Source organism: Triticum aestivum, chromosome 6D (genome assembly GCF_018294505.1).
Source record: "Triticum aestivum cultivar Chinese Spring chromosome 6D, IWGSC CS RefSeq v2.1, whole genome shotgun sequence".
Classification (NCBI taxonomy): domain Eukaryota; kingdom Viridiplantae; phylum Streptophyta; class Magnoliopsida; order Poales; family Poaceae; genus Triticum; species Triticum aestivum.
Window position 1 is genome coordinate 361,297,006 of NC_057811.1, and position 22,797 is coordinate 361,319,802.

A 22,797-nucleotide genomic window follows, 5' to 3' on the forward strand; every position below is an offset into this window, starting at 1 on the left:
AAGTTTAGTCTCATCAGCTGATTTAAACTTCATTGCTGGTTCATTCTCCGTGGTTGGCTTTTTCAGAGAGGTCATATCTGTTGGGTCAACATTGTCTTTATAAAATTTCAACTCTTCTGTGGCACAAACAGACTCTGCATAAGCCGCGTCACCTTCCTCACACTCCAGAGCCACTTTCCGGCTGCCGTGAACCGTAATGGTCCCGTTGTGACCCGGCATCTTGAGTTGTAAGTACACATAACACGGCCGTGCCATGAACTTGGCGTAAGCCGGCCGTCCAAATATGGCGTGGTAAGGACTTCTTATCTTGACCACCTCAAAGGTCAACTTCTCCACCCTGTAGTTGTTCTCATCACCGAAGGCCACTTCCAGTTCGATCTTGCCGACTGGATAAGCCGATTTACCGGGTACCACACCATGGAAGATAGTATTTGACTGGCTGAGGTTCTTATCAACTAGCCCCATACGACGGAAAGTCTCATAATAGAGGATGTTGATGCTGCTGCCTCCATCCATGAGTACCTTTGTGAACTTATAGCCTCCCACTTGAGGAGCCACCACTAAGGCCAGGTGGCCCGGGTTATCCACCCGGGGAGGGTGATCCTCCCTACTCCACACTATGGGCTGCTCCGACCACCGTAAGTAGCGTGGAACCGCCGGCTCAACAGCATTAACAGCCCTCTTGTGAAGCTTCTCGTCTCGTTTGCACAAACTAGTGGTGAACACGTGATACTGTCCACCGCTAAGCTGCTTTGGGTTGGTCTGATAGCCCCCCTGTTGCTGTTGATGACCCTGACCAGACTGTTGATTAAAGCCCCCTTGACCGTTCTGAGGACCGGAATTTGACCCGCCGCCCGGGCCATGAAAGCCGCCGGCGCCTGAGCCGCCACCCGGACCATTGTAGTTTTTAAAGGCCTTCATGATAGCACAATCCTTCCACAGATGAGTCGCCGGCTTCTCTCTAGAACCGTGTCTCGGACAAGGTTCATTCAACAGCTGTTCCAGAGAAGGTCCTGACCCGCCGCCTCGGGGAGGGGGCCTCCCCTTGCGTCGCTGGTTATTACCTTGAGAGTTGGTGTTGGCTACAAACTCTAGGCTGCCATCGGCCTTGCGCTTGCCTCCTCCTTGGTTCCCCGGGCTAAACTGAGGACCCTTGCCGTTGCCGTTCTTCTTTCCCTTCCCTGCCCTTTCATCATCTGAAGGGGGATCCTTGGTACCATCGGAATCGGCGTACTTGACAAGAGCTGCCATCAGTGTACCCATATCAGTACAGTCACGCTTAAGCCGCCCGAGTTTCATCTTTAGGGGCACAAAGCGACAGTTTTGTTCCAACATTAAGACTGCAGAGCCGGCATCCATCTTATCCGATGAATGTATGATCTCCTTGACCCGGCGAACCCAATGGGTCGTGGATTCACCCTCCTGCTGCTTACAGTTAGTCAGATCCACGATTGACATAGATTGCCTGCAGGTATCTTTGAAGTTTTGAATGAACCGGGCTTTCAGCTCAGCCCAAGACCCGATGGAGTTCGGCGGTAACCCTTTCAACCACGTGCGGGCAGTTCCATCTAACATCATGGTGAAATATTTGGCCATGGCCGCCTCACTGACTTCCAGTAATTCCATAGCCATCTCATAACTCTCAATCCAGGCTGCAGGCTGTAAGTCTGCTGTATAGTTAGGCACCTTCCTAGGTCCTTTGAAGTCCTTGGGTAGACGTTCATTACGGATAGCTGGCACCAAACAAGGGACACCCCCGGTTCTGGTAGGGATACCCGCATCAACGGACGTCGTCGGATAAGCCGGGGGGGTCTGGTAAGCCGTCAATTGAGGCGCCTGCTCCGCCTCCTGGCTTGCTTGGTCTGCTACGTAGAAGGCTCCATTATGAGCCGGGCCATGACCAGGGGGCGGGTCATGGCGTCGGACATTACTTGAGCCGGTCGCCGAGACCATGTGCCGGCTGTAACTCGGGCTCTGCCCTGGACGAGGGGTTGAGTGGATCCTATCCCGGCTGTAGGAGTACGCCTCTTGTTGCGCCAGTGCTGTCTGGAGGAGTTCTCTGACCCGGCGGGTCTCAATAGCCGTCGGAGAGTCGCCATCAACGGGCAGAGCCGCCAGCCGTGCCGCTGCGGCGACCATGTTCTCCAGCGGGTTATTATAATGGCCCGGGGGTATTGGCACATACTGAGGCGGGGCAGGGGGCCCCTGGGGAGGCCCCATCACTCGTGGTTGAATAAGGGGTCCAGACCCGGGTGCTACGACCCCTGGCGGGTGACTAGACCCTGCACCTGGCGTGTTGAAGAGGTTGCGCGGATCGTAGACCGGCGGGAGTCGAGATTGAGCCTTTTGATGCCTCCTTCTCATGACCTCATTGGCCGCGTTCTGATCCATCGTGAGTTGGAAGGACTGCGCCTGAATCAGCTGGGTCTGGGCATCGAGAGCCGCCCGCTCCGCAGCCAGCCTGATCCCTTCCGCTGCAAGGTCCTCTTTAGCTTTTATCAGATCCAATTTTAGCTGTGCCACCGCCGCATCATGCTGAACTTGATCCGCCGGGTCGACCGTGGCGGTTAACAGGGCCGTCATCTTATCCGTGAGATCCATCAGCACCTGAGCCGGGGAAGGCACCGGGTTTTCCGATCCGGCAGCGGGGTTCTGAACAGGCTGCGCACCAGCCATAAAAACTCCGACCTGACTTGGCGGCTCAAAAAGGTCCGGAATACTGTTGCCATCGGAATAACTCATGAGCCTGCCATCTTGAAGTTGGTACAACGAGTTTGACTCATCAGCGGCCGACTCGCCGTCAGAGCCGGCGGCCGCCTCATCACCAGACCCGGATGGATCAGAGGGCCCTCCGTGGATGCATCCCACAAAAGCGCGCTTTAAGGCAGGCCGGGCCCGGGCGGGTCGTGCGCGCTGAGCCGTTTCGATGAGACCGGCGCGGAGATCCGGCTCGGGGCCCGGCTCTCCAATCTTGCCGATGAAGACATGAATTCCACCGAAGGGGACCCGGTACCCGTACTCCACTGAGCCGGCGTCGGGGCCCCAGTCCGCATCGTCGATGTAGAGCTTGCCGCGACGACTCTTGGTCATCCGGCCCACAGCGTATCCCTTGAGCCCTTCGAAGCTGCCCTTCAAGAACTCAAATCCACCGTGCGCCAGCCCCACGGTGGGCGCCAACTGTCGTGGAATTGTCACGGCAGATGTCCTCGGGTTAGGACTTAGTCGTGGAGCCATCGCAATTGGGAAGCTTGAAGGGGTTAAGTGGGACAAGGAACACGAGGGTTTATACTGGTTCGGCCCCTTACGGTGAAGGTAAAAGCCTACGTCCAGTTGAGGTGGTATTAATCAGGGTTTCGATAACCAGGGAGCTAAACAGCTATGCCCGGCTCTCGATCAGATTGTTGTCGCCCCTAAACCGCTGCCGGGTCGTCCCTTTATATAGGGAGGTTGACACCCAGCGGCCCTTAGAGTCCCGGCCGGCTCATAAGAGTGTCCGGCTCGGACTCTAAACAATACTTGCCTTATACTACAAGTTCTCCTATAACAATAAAGATTGTACTACGGGCTTTAAGCCATATCCGGGTCTCAGCCCATCTCTGGCCCATTATCTTGGAACTTGGCTCCGGGCTTCTGGCAATGACCCTATAAGTAACCCGGCCCTCCTGGCGGGTGACTCCAAGGTCTATATCCTCAACAGTGATACTAAATTTCTTAGCCACTTTTGGAGATGTTTATGGGCCAAGTTGGGGACTAACACTAGTAGAAAAAGGGCCTAATGTGAAGCTCATTAGTCCCGGTTTGTAATTGAACCGGCACTAATGTGACCATTAGTGCCAGTTCCAACGGCTAGGCGGGCGGAGCTCATTAGTACCGGTTCGTGCCACGAACCGGTACTAAAGAGGTGGTGGCCTTTAGTACGGGTTGGTGGCTCCAACCGGTACTAAAGACCCCCCCTTTAGTACGGGTTCGTGGCACCAACCGGTACTAAAGGGGTGCGCTGCCACCCGTAGTGCACAATGTTTAGTCCCACCTCGCTAGTTGAGAGGAGCTCGCACCGGTTTATAAGCCCCGCCGCGGCTACCGTGTCGAGCTCCTCTCTAAGGAGGCCTTTGTGGGCCTATTGCAAGTCTTCTACCCTGTGGGGCCTACTAGGCCGTATGGGCCTGCATCCTGGCCCGACTAGAGGTTGGGTTTCTAGTCGTATGCAGGCTGTGCCGGCCCAGTAGGTGGGCTGTTTTTTGCTTTATTTCAAAAAAAATCAAAAAAATTCTTTAGTCCCGGTTGGTGTTACCAACCGGGACTGAAGGTCCCCCAGACCACGGCACGCCTCATGCCATGTGGTGGCCCTTTAGTCCCCACACTTTATGTCGGTTGCAGAACTGGCACTAAAGGGCCTTACGAACCGGTGCTAAAGCCCGGTTCTGCACTAGTGTAAACTGCTTTTTAGTACTAGTCACCCCAAACTGATGGACAAACTGAAGTAGTCAATAGAACTTTGTCTACTATGCTTAGGGTTGTTTTGAAGAATAATAAGAAAATATGGGAAGAATGCTTACCTCATATTGAATTTGCTTATAATCGTTCATTGCATTCTACTACTAAGATGTGCCCTTTTGAAATTGTGTATGGTTTCCTACCTCATGCACCTATTGATTTGTTGCCTCTTCCATCTTCGGAGAAGGTTAATTTTGATGCTAAACAACGTGTTGAATTGATCGTAAAAATGCATGAGTTAACTAAGGAAAACATTGAGCGTATGAATGCTAAATATAAACTTGCTGGAGATAAGGGTAGAAAACATGTTGTGTTTGCACCTGGAGATCTTGTTTGGTTACATTTGCGTAAGGATAGATTTCCTGATTTGCGCAAATCAAAGCTAATGCCACGTGCTGATGGTCCTTTTAAGGTGTTAGAGAAAATAAATAATAATGCATATAAACTTGAGCTGCCTGCAGATTTTGGGGTTAGTCCCACTTTTAACATTGCTGATTTGAAGCCTTATTTGGGTGAGGAAAATGAGCTTCCGTTGAGGACGACTTCATTTCAAGAAGGGGAGGCTGATGAGGACATCAATACCATTGTTACACCAACTGCCCCCTACTGCTACATATACAGGACAAATTACTAGAGCTCGCGCACGCCAATTAAATTATGAGGTACTTTCGTTTCTTGGTAATGATTCTAATGTGCATGAGAATATGATGCTGCCTAAATTGGATAGATTTGTTTTGCTTACAAATGAAGGGCCTAGCATGGACAAGAGGGATGGACACTGGAGCATGATCAAGCATGGAGATGATGGCATGCGCAAGGGGAGCAAAACTGGAGTTCCAAGTGATGATTTCAGAACTTTGAAGCCACAATAATGAGTGAATGAAGACTTGGACTAAATATACAAGATGCCACTTCCTAAATTTCGCCCAGAGGCTATTATACGTGCTGCACCACCTTATTTTTGGGCCATGCCCATGTAATTTTGAAATACTTGAGTATAGGCTGTTTTTAGAGTTCGTACGTATGGGGAAACAAGAGTTAGGGTTGGTTTCGGACCCCTCCTCCAAGGGTCACGAAATTTCCCCCTCTTTCTCCATATATACAGCCCTTAGGGCATCGTTTAGACTTTGGGTTTTGTTTAGATTAAAAGTTTGCCATAGTTGCAACTTCGCGTACTTCGTTTGTGTTCAACGACCAGACCAAGACGTCACAGAACCGCACCTCGATCAATAAAGCTTTCATCTTATATTATCAATATCCAGATTGCAATCTTAGTTTCTTGCTTGTTCTTCGTTTGCTTGCAGGAAATAGACCCTCGTGGTCAAGTTGATCGTGCTCCGGCGTGGTCAATAACCTCTCGGAGTTGGTTTAGCGATTGCTAAGGCGTGACGTCCTCACGCGTTCGTCGTCGAATCGTCAAAGTCTACTCCACCAAAAACAATAGCCACGATCTCATCGAAAGACAGGACACCTTTGCCTCTGTCAAGTGGTATCAGATTTCCAGGTTGCTTGGTGAGATTTTACAGTTTTTTGTTGTTTAGATCGAGTCTGTTCTTCATACCTACAATCCAAGAAAAATAAAAAAATAGGGTTAGTTCATCATATCCAAACCAATCTTTTCAGTATTTGCTTTGTTGAATTTGCGGTTGAATCATCGTGTCAAGTTGCTGGTCTTAGTGTCTATTCTTTTAGAGTTTTGAGTTCTGGTCATAGGTTGTCACGCTGCCGCCGCACCATCATCATCACCCCTGCCATATTCCACCACCATTTATCCGCCATCTCTCTGAGTCCATATACCAACACCAATCCGAGTCCACATATACCACATATCCGCCACCAATCCCAGTCCACATATACCACCGCTGCCGTATCTTACCATCATATATCACCACCAAACCGAGTTCTTTTCATATTAGGTTTGTTTTCGAGATCCATCTAATTTCCAATTCGTGTTTCCTTGCCTGAGTAGGTTTCGGAAGAAAAAAAAAGTCTGGAGACCTCCGGGCAGTTTTAGGCCAAAATTTCGGCGACCGGAAATATTTTTTCCCTACCTGTTTTTAGGTCCCAAGGAGCGTTTTGAGACACTTGCCATCATAGTGATTTTTTGTCGCACTTTTTCATTGTCACTGCCCTGATTTCCAAAAAAAATAGTCAAAAAAATTCCATGCCTACCTTGTTATTTTGACTTGGGAAGAGTTTTGAGACACTCGCCATTATAGTGATTTTTCGCAAAAAAGAGGCGCAAAATAGCAAAAAGAGCGCAAAAAAGAGCACAAAAATTCCAAAGCGTGATTTTCCCTTGTTTCCGTGCCGCGCCGTGATTCTGTTAGTGTTCTAGGCTCGCGTCTCTAGCACGGTCTAGCACTACAAAAAAAATTACACTTCCGTGATGATACGTGTTTGTCACAGTAGGTCACGTTTTCTGTCATGCATGTACATACATAACGATTATATGACAGAATCAAGATAGTCATACCTGTGCTGTCGTAGAAGTGTTCCATGAAATTACTAAAATTATCATCACAGATGTGTCCACTTCCATGATGATAAAGCGCACGTCATAGAAGTGCTTTCATCAAGGGCGACTGACACGTCACATCCACCGTAACAGGTCGTCGTTAAGCTATCGGGTTCCGGTTTGGACCTGATAACCCGTTAACAGCCCAGACCAATGGAGATTTTTCACGTGTAAAATTCTCATTCATCGACGATCCACGTGTTGGCTCAACGTTCGGACGGATGTCAACCATCCATTTGACAAGAACTGCCAATGAAACGTTGGCACATGGGACGCCACAATAGAGGCCCATATAGATTTCAAAGCCGGCCCAGGAACAGGCCCACAAGATTTTGTCAGATCTAATGGGCCGATCTGTTAATAGCCTAACATTTTCTAGACCAAATTATAACCCATATCAGATACGGGCTATTAAATAACTGCAATATTCTGGGCCAGTTTATGGCCCATATCAGATCCGGCCCGTTAACAGCCTGCAATAGTTTGAGCCAAATTACGGTCCATACCTGATCCGGCCCGTTAACTGACTTTCATTTCTTGGGCCAAATTACGACCCATAACAAACACGACCTTTTTAACAGGTACTGTGCCATTGGGCCCATTGGCGGCCTGATTTGCTCTTCGGCATCTTAATAGCCCATTTAACAGTTCAGCCCGATATTAGTTTCGGCCTGTCAGCGGCCCTGTCTACATATGGGTCTCTTTCGGCCCGGTTTCACTTTCGGCCATTTAAAGGCCCGAGTTGCACCTGGTCCTAATTATGGTCCGTAGTTACTTTCGGCCTCTTAACAGCCCGTAGTCTTCGTGGATACCTTCTAGACCAAACTGCCTATCGGCCCGTTAAAGGTCATTGAGAGTGTTGGGCCTAATTTAGGCCCGTTATACATCCGGCCTGCTTCCTGCCTGTCATGTGATTGGGTCAGCCAAATCCCAAAAACATTTCACCCTGTTAATGGCCCGTCACCCGTATGGGCCAATAATGGGCCGATTTATATTACAGCGTGCTATCGACCCGTGATTTGTTCGCCACAATTAAGGCTGAATCTAGATTTCAATCTGTGAAAAGCCTATTTAATTTTCCGGCCCAATTAAGGCAAGCGGTTTACTCGACCTTTTAAAGGCCCGAAACTAATAGTGGGCCAGATTAAAACTAGACCTAACTAATGGACCAAGATGATTGTAGGCCCACGATTCGGCCCGTACTAGCGATTGGCGACCGATCAGTTTTAGTACAGAAATTATTATCTTATAAACCTAACCTATTGGCTCATTCACGCCATCAAAGATTACAACCTTTTCTGAGAGCGACGACAGCAGAAACAACAAATAAATTACAGCATCGTGACGAAGAATAAACCTAGACTATACAACAAAGAAATTACAGCATATTACATCCCCTGGGCATCAAAGTTTGCCGCCAGTGATAATAATAAAGGGCAACCAGATAGCAGATTCCATAAACTGGGCAGGTCACCACCAGTGGAAGTTAACAGGCCGACAAAATAATAGACAGAACCGACATCACTTCAACATAGTTCAAGAAAGGTTAGCCCGGCCCAGGAGTTGCAGCACAAGCAGCTTAGCAACCTGATGAGACTGCGCTTCTTTGACGCTTATATCCACCAACTTAAGCTGCATAGCATAAATAGACGTCATGTACTTACGGTTAATCTTGCATAGAGATTGGAGTTCCAGTCGGATTTGAGTGGAAGCATGTCTTTCTGCTTGAATTTCAGACTGAAGAAGTCGAATAGATTCAGGCGGCGACTTCGTCGAGCTTGTGTCACTGAGTAAGTTCGACACTACATCAAGATATGACTTTGTGGTTGTATCCCTACCCTCAAGATGTGTTGCCTTCTTCTCTGGAATATATGTTAGAGGGACAAACAATGGGTTCGTCATTGTGGCAGTTCTTCCTAGCAACAGTGATGTCACCCTAAAAGAGAAACAAGTAGGTAGATAACAGGTTTTGCACGTATAAGCATCAACACTGTTAATTCATCTCATTTCTTTGTCAGAAATAAAGAGACACGGTTTAAAATAACATTAACACAATAGGGATTGTTCATAGTTAAGACGGCAGGAAATGGCATTGTGCAGGAGCGGCCAGCTTCACCAGACCATTGTTCATAGTTTGAAGGCTCAAGGAGGACAAACTTACATTAGTAGTGAAGACATGCTCTATAAAGCCCTTGTCCATATTGATGGGGGGGGATTCAAGAAGTTTACCGCACACTCTTCTTCGAGAGCATTGCCTTTATTCTACATTTTGTAAGAGTAAATATAGATGTGAAAATATAGGAACAAATGGCGATTATTTAACTTAAGATGCAGAGTACAAATGTAAATACAACATACAGGCGGAAGGCACTGACAAGAGCAATGCGGAGCTAAACTTCTTCAGTAACATTGGTTTTATTCAATATTTTGGCAAGAGTAATTGTAGATCTGATGTGTAGAAAAATGGAGGACAAGGGAAAATAAGCTGCAAAGTGTACATGAAGAACTAGCTGACAAATATAAGTACAATGATGAAGGACAACAGATACTTACAAAGACAATGCAGAACTAAATTTCTTCATAAGCATTGGGTTTATTCTACATTAATTTAACCATTAATATAGATATGATAATTTGGAGCGAACAGTGGATAAGCAAGCTATAATGCACAATGATGTCACATAATCCACCAGGTATGAATTTAAGAACAGTGATAGGACAATAGGTACTCACAAGAGAAAAGTAGCGACCAGTATAGTTGCGATATCCTAGGTTTTGCGGCGTTGGTTCTATTGCCAATATACTTGCTACCTCTTGAGCATGCATTGGTTTTCCCTTGAAGAGGAAAGGGTGATGCAGCAAAGTAGCATAAGTATTTCCCTCAGTTTCTGAGAACCAAGGTACCAATCCAGTAGGAGATTAAACGCAAGTCGCCTAGTACCTGCACAAACAATCAATAACCTTGCAACCAACGCGATAAAGGGGTTGTCAATCCCTTCACGGCCACTTGAAAAAGTGAGATCTGATAAAGATAGTAAGATAAATATTTTTGGTATTTTTGTTGTATAGATTGGAAAGTAAAGATGCAAAATAAAATAAATAGTAAACTAGAATTATAGATCGGAAACTTATATGAAGTAAAATAGACCAGGGGGCCATAGGTTTCACTAGCGGCTTCTCTCAAGATAGCATATTTTATGGTGGGTGAACAAATTACTGTCGAGCACTTGATAGAAAAGTGCATAGTTATCAGAATATCTAGGCATGATCATGAACATAGGCATCACGTCCGTATCAAGTAGATCGAAACGATTCTTCATCTACTACTATTACTGCACACATTGACTGCTATCCAGCATGCATCTAGAGTATTAAGTTCATAAGAACAGAGTAACACATTAGGCAAGATGACATGATGTAGAGGGATAAACTCAAGCAATATGATATAAACCCCATCTTTTTATCCTCGATGGCAACAATACAATACGTGTCGTTTCCCTTTCTGTCACTGGGATCGAGCACCGCAAGATTGAACCCAAAGCTAAGCACTTCTCTCATTGCAAGAAAGATCAATCTAGTAGGCCAAACTAAACCTATAATTCGAAGAGAGTTGCAAAGATATCAAATCATGCATATAAGAATTCAGAGAAGAATCAAATATTGTTCATAGATAATCTTGATCATAAACCTACAATTCATCGGATCTCGACAAACACACCGCAAAAAGTATTACATCGAATAGATCTCCAAGAGAACCGAGGAGAACTTTGTATTGAGATCCAAAGAGAGAGAAGAAGCCATCTAGCTAATAACTATGGACCCGAAGGTCTGTGGTAAACTACTCACGCATCATCGGAGAGGCCATGGTGTTGATGTAGAAGCACTCCGTGATCGATTCCCCCTCCGGCGGAGCGCCGGAAAAGGCCCAAGATGGGATCTCATGGGTACAGAAGGTTGCGGCGGTGGAAAAAGTGTTTCATGGCTCCCCTGGATGTTTTCAGGGTATAAAAGTATATATAGGTGAAGGAAGTAGGTCGGTGGAGCTGCGAGGGGCCCACGAGGGTGGGGGCGTGCCTACCCCCTAGGGCGCGCCCTCCTGCCTCGTGGCTTCCTCGCTGCTTTCTTGACTTCCACTCCAAGTCTCCTGGATTGCGTTTGTTCCAAAAATGATCCTCGCGAAGGTTTCATTCCGTCTGGATTCCGTTTGATATTCCTTTTCTGCGAAACACTGAAATAGGCAAAAAAAATAGCAATTTGCACTGGGCCTTCGGTTAATAGGTTAGTCCCAAAAATAATATAAAAAGGTACATTAAAGCCCATTAAACATCCAAAACAGATAATATAATATCATGGAACAAACAAAAATTATAGATACGTTGGAGATGTATCAAGCATCCCCAAGCTTAATTCCTGCTCGTCCTCGAGTAGGTAAATGATAAAAACAGAATTTTTGATGTGGAATGCTACCTAACATAATTTTCAATGTAATTCTCTTTATTGTGGCATGAATGTTCAGATCCAAAAGATTCAAGATAAAAGTTTAATATTGACATAAAAATAGTAATACTTCAAGCATGCTAACCAAGCAATTATGTCTTATCAAAATAACATAGCCAAAGAAATCTTATCCCTACAAAATCATATAATTTGGCCATGCTTCATTGTCACACAAAATGCTCCTATCATGCACAACCCCGATGACAAGCCGAGCAATTGGTTCATACTTTTTAACGCGCTTCAAACTTTTCAACCCTTACGCAATACATGAGCGCAAGCCATGGATATAGCACTATGGGTGGAGTAGAGTATTATGATAGGGGTTATGTGAGAAGACAAAAAAGGAGAAATTCTCACATTGACGTGGCTAAACAATGGTCTATGGAGATGCCCATCAATTGATGTCAATGCGAGGAGTAGGGATTTCCATGCAACAGATGCACTAGAGCTATAAGTGTATGAAAGCTCATCGAAAGAAACTAAGTGGGTGTGCATCCAACTTGCTTGCTCACGAAGACCTAGGGCATTTTGAGGAAGCCCATCATTGGAATATACAAGCCAAGTTCTATAATGAAAAATTCCCACTAGTATATGAAAGTGACAAAATAAGAAACTCTCTATCATAAAGATCATGGTGCTATTTTGAAGCACAAGTGCGGAAGAAGGATAGTAACATTGTCCCTTCTCTCTTTTTCTCTCATTTTTTATTTTTTTTATTTGGGTTTTTTGTTTGTTTAGTCCGGAGTCTCATATCGACTTGTGGGGGAATCATAGTCTCCATCATCCTTTCCTCACATGGGGTAATGCTCTAATAATGAAAATCATCACACTTCTATTTACTTACAACTCAAGAATTACAACTCGATACTTAGAACAAAATATGACTCTATGTGAATGCCTCCGGTGGTGTACCGGGATATGCAATGAATCAAGAGTGAAATGTATGAAATAATTATAAAGGTAGCTTTGCCACAAATACGATGTCAACTACATGATCATGCAAAGCAATATGACAATGATGGAGCGTGTCATAATAAACAGAACGGTGGAAAGTTGCATGGCAATATATCTCAGAATGGCTATGGAAATTGCATAATAGGTAGGTATGGTGGCTGTTTTGAGGAAGATATAAGGAGGCTTATGTGTGATAGAGCGTATCATATCACGGGGTTTGGATGCACCGGCGAAGTTTGCACCAACTCTCAAGGTGAGAAAGGGCAATGCACGGTATCGTAGAGGCTAGCAAATTGCGGAAAGGTAAGAGTGCGTATAATCCATGGACTCACCTTAGTCGTAAAGAACTCATATACTTATTGCAAAAGTTTATTAGCCCTCGAAGCAAAGTACTACTACGCATGCCCCTAGGGCGATAGATTGGTAGGAAAAGACCATCGCTCGTCCCCGACCGCCACTCATAAGTAAAGCAATCAAAGAACACCCCATGCTTCAAATTTGTCACACAACGTTTACCATACGTGCATGCTACGAGACTTGCCAACCTTAACACAAGTATTTCTCAATTTCACAATTACCCAACTAGCATGACTCTAACATGACCACCTTTATATCTCAAAACAACTATTAAGTATCAAATTTATCATAGTATTTAATGCACTCTATATGAAAGTTTTTATTATAACCATCTTGGATGTCTATCATATTAGGACTAATTTTATAGCCAAAGCAAAATACCATGCTGTTCTAAAAGACTCTAAAAATAATATAAGTGAAGCATGAGAGATCAATAATTTCTACAAAATAAAACCACCACCGTGCTCTAAAAAGGTATAAGTGAAGCACTAGAGCAAAATTATCTAGCTCAAAAGATATCAGTGAAGCACATAGAGTATTCTAATAAATTCTGATTCATGCGCGTCTCTCCCAAAAGGTGTGTACAGCAAGGATGATTGTGGTAAACTAAAAAGAAAAGACTCAAATAATACAATACTATCCAAGCAAAACACATATCATGTGGTGAATAAAAATATAGCATCGAGTAAAGTTACCGATAGACGAAGACGAAAGGGGGGATGCCTTCCGCGGCATCCCCAAGCTTAGGCTTTTGGTTGTCCTTGAATTTTACCTTGGGGTGCCTTGGGCATCCCCAAGCTTAGGCTCTTGCCACTCCTTGTTCCAAAATCCATCAAATCTTTACCCAAAAACTTGAAAATTCACAACACAAAACTCAACAGAAAATCTCATGAGCTCCGTTAGCGAAATAAAACAAACGACCACTTTAAGGTACTGTAATGAACTCATTCTTTATTTATATTGGTGTTAAACCTACTGTATTCCAACTTCTCTATGGTTCATACCCCCCGATACTAGCCATAGATTCATCAAAATAAGCAATCAACACACGAAAAATAGAATCTGTCAAAAACAGAACCGTCTATAGTAATCTGTATAAAACGTAAACTTATGGAACTCCAAAAATTCTGAAATCAATTTGTGGACGTGAGGAATTTATCTATTGATCATCTGCAAAAATAATCAACCTAAAAGCACTCTCCAGTAAAAAATGGAAGCTAATCTCGTGAGCGCTAAAGTTTCTGTTTTTTTACAGCAAGATCACAAAGACTTCACCCAAGTCTTTCCAAAGGTTCTAGTTGGCACAAACACTACTTAAAACATAAAACCACATCTAACCAGAGGCTAGATGAAATATTTATTACTAAACGTGAACAAAAATCAAGGAACAAAAATAAAATTGGGTTGCCTCCCAACAAGCGCTATCGTTTAACGCCCCTAGCTAGGCATAAAAACAAGAATAGATCTAGGCATTGTCATCTTTGGTGTTGGGAAAGAAAAGAGAAAATTTCTTATCTATAGCATTTATCTTTCTATTTTGAGAAAGCACGTGGCCATTAATGGTGGAAGAAATATGAAGCACGCTACGGAAATTTGCATCTAAGCTAGCCTTCATCTCTTTGATAATTTCATTTTGATAAAAGCACAAAAGAGAGGTGGATTCAACCTTCTCTCTCATGGAGTGCCCAAATATGGTTTTCATCTTTTCATAGGTATCTATGGCATCCCCCTCAAGAAAACCTTCTTCAAAAATAGAATCTAAAACTTGCTTGAGCGAAGAGGGTAAGCCAACATAAAAGCTTTTTAGGTATATCTCAATTTGATATTGGGGCACATAGCTAGCTCGGATCCTTAATAGCCTATCCCAAGCATCTTTCAAAGACTCATCAAGTAAATAACGAAAAATTCCGGGATCATCTTCATCAAAATTATTCAAACCCTCATTTATAACCCTGGTAGGTCTTTCCATAGCATCATTATTTATGAGCTTAGAGAGGACAGAGGGACTATCCAAAGTACTAAAACCCAGGAGAGAACCCTTAGCCCTTTTCGATTCGGCCATGGCTAAAGAAAAGCAAATGGGAAAGAGGCGAAGAAAAGGCAAAGATGAAGTGGGGGAGAGAAAAACGAGAGGCAAATGGCAAATAATGTAATGCGAGGGATAAGAGTTTGTGATGGGTACTTGGTATGTCTTGACTTGTGCGTAGATCTCCCCGTCAACGGCGCCAGAAATCCGCACGTTGGCGGGAGATAAAATCTTGACTTGACTTGGCGTAAACCTCTCTGGCAATGGCGCCAGAAATCCTTCTTGCTACCTCTTGAGCATGCGTTGGTTTTCCCTTGAAGAGGAAAGGGTGATGCATCAAAGTAGCGTAAGTATTTCCTTCAGTTTTTGAGGACCAAGGTATCAATCCAGTATGAGATTAAAAGCAAGTCGCCTAGTACCTGCACAAACAATCAAGAACCTTGCAACCAACGCGCTAAAGGGGTTGTCAATCCCTTCACAACCACTTGCAAAAGTGAGATCTGATAAAGATAGTAAGATAAATATTTTTGGTATTTTTGTTGTATAGATTGGAAAGTAAAGATTGCAAAATAAAATAAATAGTAAACTAGAATTATAGATCGGTAACTTATATGATGTAAAATAGACCCGGGGGCCATAGGTTTCACTAGTGGCTTCTCTCAAGATAGCATATTTTATGGTGGGTGAACAAATTACTGTCGAGCAATTGATAGAAAAGCGCATAGTTATGAGAATATCTAGGCATGATCATGAACATAGGCATCACGTCCGTATCAAGTAGACCGAAACGATTCTGCATCTACTACTATTACTCCACACATCGACCGCTATCCAGGATGCATCTAGAGTATTAAGTTCATAAGAACAGAGTAACGCATTAGGCAAGATGACATGATGTAGATGGATAAACTCAAGCAATATGATATAAACCCCATCTTTTTATCCTCGATGGCAACAATACAATACGTGTCATTTGCCTTTCTGTCACTGGGATCGAGCACCGCAAGATTGAACCCAAAGCTAAGCACTTCTCCCATTGCAAGAAAGATCAATCTAGTAGGCCAAACTAAACCGATAATTCGAAGAGACTTGCAAAGATATCAAATTATGCATATAAGAATTCAGAGAAGAATCAAATATTGTTCATAGATAATCTTGATCATAAACCCACAATTCATCGGATCTCGACAAACGCACTGCAAAAAGTATTACATCGAATAGATCTCCAAGAGAATCGAGGAGAACTTTGTATTGAGATCCAAAGAGAGAAGAGGCTATCTAGCTAATAACTATGGACCTGAAGGTCTCTGGTAAACTACTCACGCATCATCAGAGAGGCCATGGTGTTGATGTAGAAGCCCTCCATGATCGATTCCCCCTCCGGCGGAGCGCCAGAAAAGGCCCCAAGATGGGATCTCACGGGTACAGAAGGTTGCGGCTGTGGAGAAAGTGTTTCATGGCTCCCCTGGATGTTTCCAGGGTATAAGAGTATATATAGGCGAAGGAAGTAGGTCGGTGGAGCGCCTACCCCCTGGGCGCGCCCTCCTGCCTCGTGGCTTCCTCGCTGCTTCCTTGACTTCCACTCCAAGTCTCCTGGATTGTGTTTGTTCCAAAAACGATCCTCGCGAAGGTTTCATTCCGTTTGGACCGTTTGATATTCCTTTTCTGCGAAACACTGAAATAGCCAAAAAAAACAGCAATTTGCACTGGGCCTTAGGTTAATAGGTTAGTCCCAAAAATAATATAAAACGGTACATTAAAGCCCATTAAACATTCAAAACAGATAATATAATAGCATGGAACAATCAAAAATTATAGATACGTTGGAGACGTATCAATACTCGCTATGTGATTTCTCCGGTAGCACCCCCTTTTTCAAGGACTTTGCTTGTACTCCTTCAGGTTCTGCAATCACCCTCTTCATTTTGGATGTCTGAAACACAAGAACAACATTTGAATGGAAAAACATGGTATGGCGACAAACGGAATAGGTGTTGATAATGGATGGGCATGGCATCTTCACATATATCATGAGTAAACTAAGCAGATGGCGGTGCAACGAAGCAAAAGAAGTGCAAGACACCTTATGCAAGATATGTGCAACCAATAAAACCTTGCCAAATTAGAAGAGGCACCTTATTGGGTGAACAGGATAGGCCATCTGCCTTTGACTCCTTGAGCTCAGAATAGTCATTAGGATCATATTCTGAATACGAATCTATAGGTCGGGAGCATGTGGGTTTCATTGCATCCACAATGAACCTCAATCCCTTGATGCCAAGTTTGTTACCCATTGAACTATTCCGCAATATTTTTCTGATGTGCGCATTCTTATATTCATTGTGATTACGTACAACATCTGTAAAGCATGAAAACATAAATAGTAGTGAGATTATCTTTGTAATGTAGAGGATATTGTAATATAATAGAGGCTCCCTGTAAACCCTTGTGTGCTATCACTGGATTCTGATGAGAGAGCCCATGTGTGCTGTAATATGGTGAGTAGATTAATATAATCCGGCACAATACACAAAAATAGGCTCCCTGTTGGGAGCCCCAGATGTAAGGATAGTTGGCAGATGATATGTTCATAATATACCGTATAGAAAGTTTATTGCCAAACCATGATGACGATAGCGCAGAGCCAGTAGGCAGATCATAGTATAGATAATAGGGGTACACCATAACTGCCATAAATAAATCGGGAAAGCCGAACTGGATGGAAAACACAAGGTTTTGCCGCTACCAATATGCAGCCTATCGATCACCTACAGGCCAGCTCTATTCATCTGACGGCGCACATCTATTACTATCAGTTTAGTCTATCAAAGACCATGTGGCTCCCACCATTTCTGGGGTATTATGGCAGACCAACTCAAAGTACGAAATCATTTAGCAGAACCAGCCCAATAGAGTTGTCGACTGCAGATGTCCCTGCTCCCCTTCCTGACAAGGAACATACTATGCTTACTAAAGAAGAACAGAAGAGGAACATGTTAAAGAATAGAAGGGGAAGCATATTATTGAGATTCCCCTTCTTTCTGTACAATGTTGGTTGCCCACCCATGATGAATCAGAGCGCCCAAAGAAATGGATTTCCATGATGTCTCTCTATATGTGGCGACATGCATTTGGAAACTCAATTGGGAGCATTAGCTCTAAGAAGACTTATATTAAGGTACGGAGAGAGTACTAACAAAGGAAGAACAGAAGAGGAGCATGCTAAAGAACAGCAAGCAGATTTTGGATAATAAAATGTTGGTTGGCCACACATGATGAACCAGAGCACATAAAGAACGCAACTCCCTGCTGTCCCTCGATATGTGGCACATGTGCTTTTCGAAAGTAAAGTAGGAACATTAAATGACCAGTTAAACATTCTCTGTTTTAGTACATGCCAGTATCAAGATTCGTATTTGAGCAACTAAGTTTGGAATTATGAGTGGCATGTTGTTTAGCTTGATGGGTTGAGGAGCACTGCTTGCACGTACGTCTCGAAGAACCTACAATAATAGTACTGAATATATGGGAATGTCTACATCCAAGTCTCCTGACTTTCGTCATTTGGGTCAGTCGACCATTTCAGGCGGTTGGATGAAGATCCTACGTCTCCTAACCCTTCTTCTTCCTCGCCTCTTATTCTTCCCCTAAAGACCACCGCACGGGTCACCGGCCGAACCACCGGCCCCCGCCCTCCCTTGAACCACCCACCACCTTCGATCTTCCGCCGCCCCGGGCCATCCCTCTAGCTAACCCCACGCCCCCACCCGCGTCGAGTTTTGCCTCTAGCGAGGCCCCACCATAGCCCGACGACAGCCCCCCACAACCACTGTCCCCACCCGAAACCCTAAGATAGATAATGGAGCAGCCCTCCGGTGAGCCCCTTCCTTCCCACCGGTGAACTCCGGCGAGCTCTCAAAAATCGACTGGCCCAATTTTGAAATTGAGTCTACTGTCATTTAACTAGTGTGGAATATAAAAGGGGAAAACCATAAGCATTGCGAGTATAGTGTTCAGAGTGCCATGGCGAATCAGAAGGTGCAAAACGGACAAAGGAAACTTCGCAACCAATGTTTGCTTTCAACTAACAAGTAAGTGATGGACAAGAAATCAGAGTAAAGCGGTGGCGATCTATTTTCTTGGTGCGATAAATAAGTTGAGTAGATACAAAAAATACCGTCTCTGGTGTGACACCGTGTATGCATCTGTTGAGAATTTGATGGTGCTGCGGTAGTGATGGCTGTCGGCAGTGTGGAAGCAGATCTAGAAGGGTAGACGATGGTGGCGGGGGAAATATCCCGGCGCGATGGACGAGACGGTCGTAGGAGCGGCGCCGGCAAGGTGGACGATGACGGGGATGAAGCGAGAGGACGGGATACAAGGATCCCGGTCTGAAGCTGTGGATGAGAGAGGTCGATCTCTTGTAATGGACGACGACGTCGGGGTATCAGCTCCGGCATGGTGGAGGAGGACAATGGTGGATGGGGTGGCGGACAGAGGAGGCTGGGGTGGAGAGGGTGTTTTGACGCCCACAGAGTACGAATGGGGAAATGGAGGGAGAGAGGAAGGGGGAACCATGTCTACAGGGCACGCTTGTCTCAAATGCGAGGAAATTTACAAACTTAGCCCCCGTTTAAAATTTCCTACATCACAGCAATATTAGTCGATTGGGGATAGGACGGTAATCTCGCATACACCGAATATTTGTCGACGAGAGTTTGTTTTGGCGCCAACCATGTATGAATCGGGGAGGGAGTCGATTTCGGCCGAGGAGACACTGTGTTTTGGTGCCCACCGTGCATGAATCCAGGTGAGAGGCGGTTATGTCACATTTGAGTGAAATTACAAACCTACCCCTATCGAAACCTATAGAAATCGAGCCGATAGGCTTTGCGTGTCAGGGATAGGCAGTAATTTCCATCTTGCAGATTTTGGTTTCGGGCGGTTACTGCGACTTTCCCCACTTCATTCAAATTTTTGTAGAGAAAGAGTGCACGTTTACTATGCCAACTCAATTCAAATCTAGTTTGTATTCTATTTTTGCTCGGGCAGGATCCATTTTCGATTGGAATAAAATTCTATATACATCATTTTTATTTATACTTTCAAAAGCACAACACCCTTTATACATAAATATGGTTTACAAATGGCATGATCTCAGATTAATAAGGCTGGATCCATCTTAATTTGGATTTTCAAATATTTGAAACCACTTTATGTTGAAATCCAATATATGAATTCCTCGCTAACTGTCTCCAATTAATGTGTGTTTCATGCGTTTTTTTAGTTCTCCAACATGTATAATGTGTTTCACACATGCAACATATAGTGTAATCTCGTTTAGACATTAATTGCAAATAAACCATGCATTGTCTCTAATTAAAGAATCTATGGATCACTAATATTGATAAACTATATAACATTACACGTGTCCCCAAATTCAAATGAATATGCATGTTTGATACACCAATTTTCGTTATGATATTATCGATGTCGTGATCTCTAGTTTAAATATTTGAATCCCCTTTAATCCAGATATTTGTCTCATATAGCTATCACTCATGCTTATATAGGAGTACTCTCTAGACCTATACGCGTTCATCGTCTCTCGGGTATCTCTCGTGCTACTTGTATGTCGACAATGATCTTTTATCTTCGTAACACACTGACGGTACTCTCTCCCTCAACCTTCATCACTCTATCTCTCTCTAAGTATATCTCGCTCCCTGCTATGTGTCTCTAACTATGATTCTCCATGTGAAATCTCTTTCTCTCACACGAACACAAACTTCGTCTCCCGGGGTCTCATTTCTCTCTACTATTCCCCTGTGTGCCACTCGCACACCCCCTCTCACACAGAGATGTCTTGCGCTTCTTAGGTATGAGAAGCTACAACTCTTCCTCTTAAATATCTCTTTCTCACGCACAAACACAAACTCTGTCTCCCAGGGTCTCATATCTCTCCACCATTCACTTGTATGTCGCTCACACACACTCTCTCTCCCTAGAGATATCTCGCATTCCCTGATATGTCTCTCTAGCTATCACTCTCGTTGTGAAATATCTTTCTCTCTCGCAGAAACAAAACACCGTCTCTCGGGATCTCATTTCTCTCTGATATTTGTTTGTATGTGACTCACATGCACCCTCTCTCTATCTCTCTCACGCCCACACACATAACTCAGCCATCTGATCCACTTGCCTCTTATCTCTAACACACACACTAGCTAGCATCTTTATCATTCTATTTATCTGTTTCTCCATCAACCTTCTTTCTCGCCCTCACTCTTGCTTCCTATCACGCACACTATATATGTCTATCCATACATGCATCTATAGGTTGATCTCTTTTGCACAATCGTTGTGTCTCGCTCCCTCTGCTCGCCATAGATGCATGCTCCAGCCCACGCCACTATCTCTTAAAGACAAAAACACATGCTCAATTATCGAGCCTTCTTCCCTCACTCTCACATGCATGCATATTGTCATACCGATCCGTCTCTCCCATGTCGTTGATCTTATGACTTATGTCTTCTTTCTTTTATCTCGATCATGCACGCGCGCATACACACACACATCCCATGTATACCTCTCGCACATGCACGTTCAAGGTCTCCTATGTCTCCATACGTAGTTAATTACCCTCAGCCCTAACCCCACATCGAATCATTCTCTTCTTGCATGCACATAACTTCCGCCTGGATGGGTAAAACACACACTCACACTTAACAATCTCCTTCTAGCTACCCCCTCTCTCACTCTTCCCTATATCCCCGAAACCAATAAGTCCATCCCTTCGTTTCATTCCCGCCTACATGCACCATCGATATATAGTAGTCTTCCTCGGTGTCTCTCAAACAAACACGTTCTCTCGATGTCGAATCCTCTCACGTGCACACGCCTTCTCTTCCCTCACTACGGGCCTTTTCTCTCTCGCACCCCCTCGTTGGTGGCCTCTGCCATACACATCACCTCTCTACGATGAAGCCACACACACTTAAATTACTTTCGCCACCGAAGACTCCACTTCACACACACACACACACACACACACACACACACACACACACCCGCCCACCCACCCTTCCCACACACACTAAGACTCCATATCACACACACACATGCTCTAGGCGGAGCATTTGTTCCTACCACCCTTTTTCCAACCTTACCCGTGTGATAAACAATCACCTTAATTTACTTGTATAACATGGAAAAATTCCACTTTACTTTAGTAGTTAGCAAACTTCTCATAATTATATAACGCAAATCGCGAGCAGGAAGTAACATTTTTTTACACAACCACGTTAACATGGCCATGTAAATCACTAGCTAAAGTGTAATACCATTATACTTATATGCCGATGCAAAAGGTTGAGTACATGTCCGAAGAGTAGAGTTGCACACACGCACTCTGTCTCTCAGAATCTCACACACACACTAGTTACGTGACACCCCCTTAAGAAGACCCGTATGTTACAATTTCTGCACTCCCGGGTACAACTGATGGTGCACATTTATTTAAGCCGGACGGCGAACCCAAACAGTAGCTGCATTCATTCCCCTCCCGCCGCCTCTTCTCTGGTCGCCGTCGCCCGATAGCCAAGGCCCGGCCGAAGGTAACAACATACGCCATACTCCCGCCGGAGCAGCGCTTTAATCTGGAGACGGCGCGAAGCTCGGATCGTAGCCGCCCTGCCTCCGGAGTCCGGACTAGCCGGATCCGGATGAGGAGGCGTTGGAGGCGGAGCAGCACGCGGAGCCGGAGGAGGAGAACAACGACACGGAGCCGAAACAAGAGGACGACGACACAGGGAAAGCGGAGCCGGAGGAGGACGATGATTTCCATTATACTCAGACTTAAAGGGCTTTGAGTTTCACGCCACATTAATTTCATAGAGATAATAGAAAGGAAATTTTAGTGGTCATGCCTGCATCTTTTTGTGCTAGCACT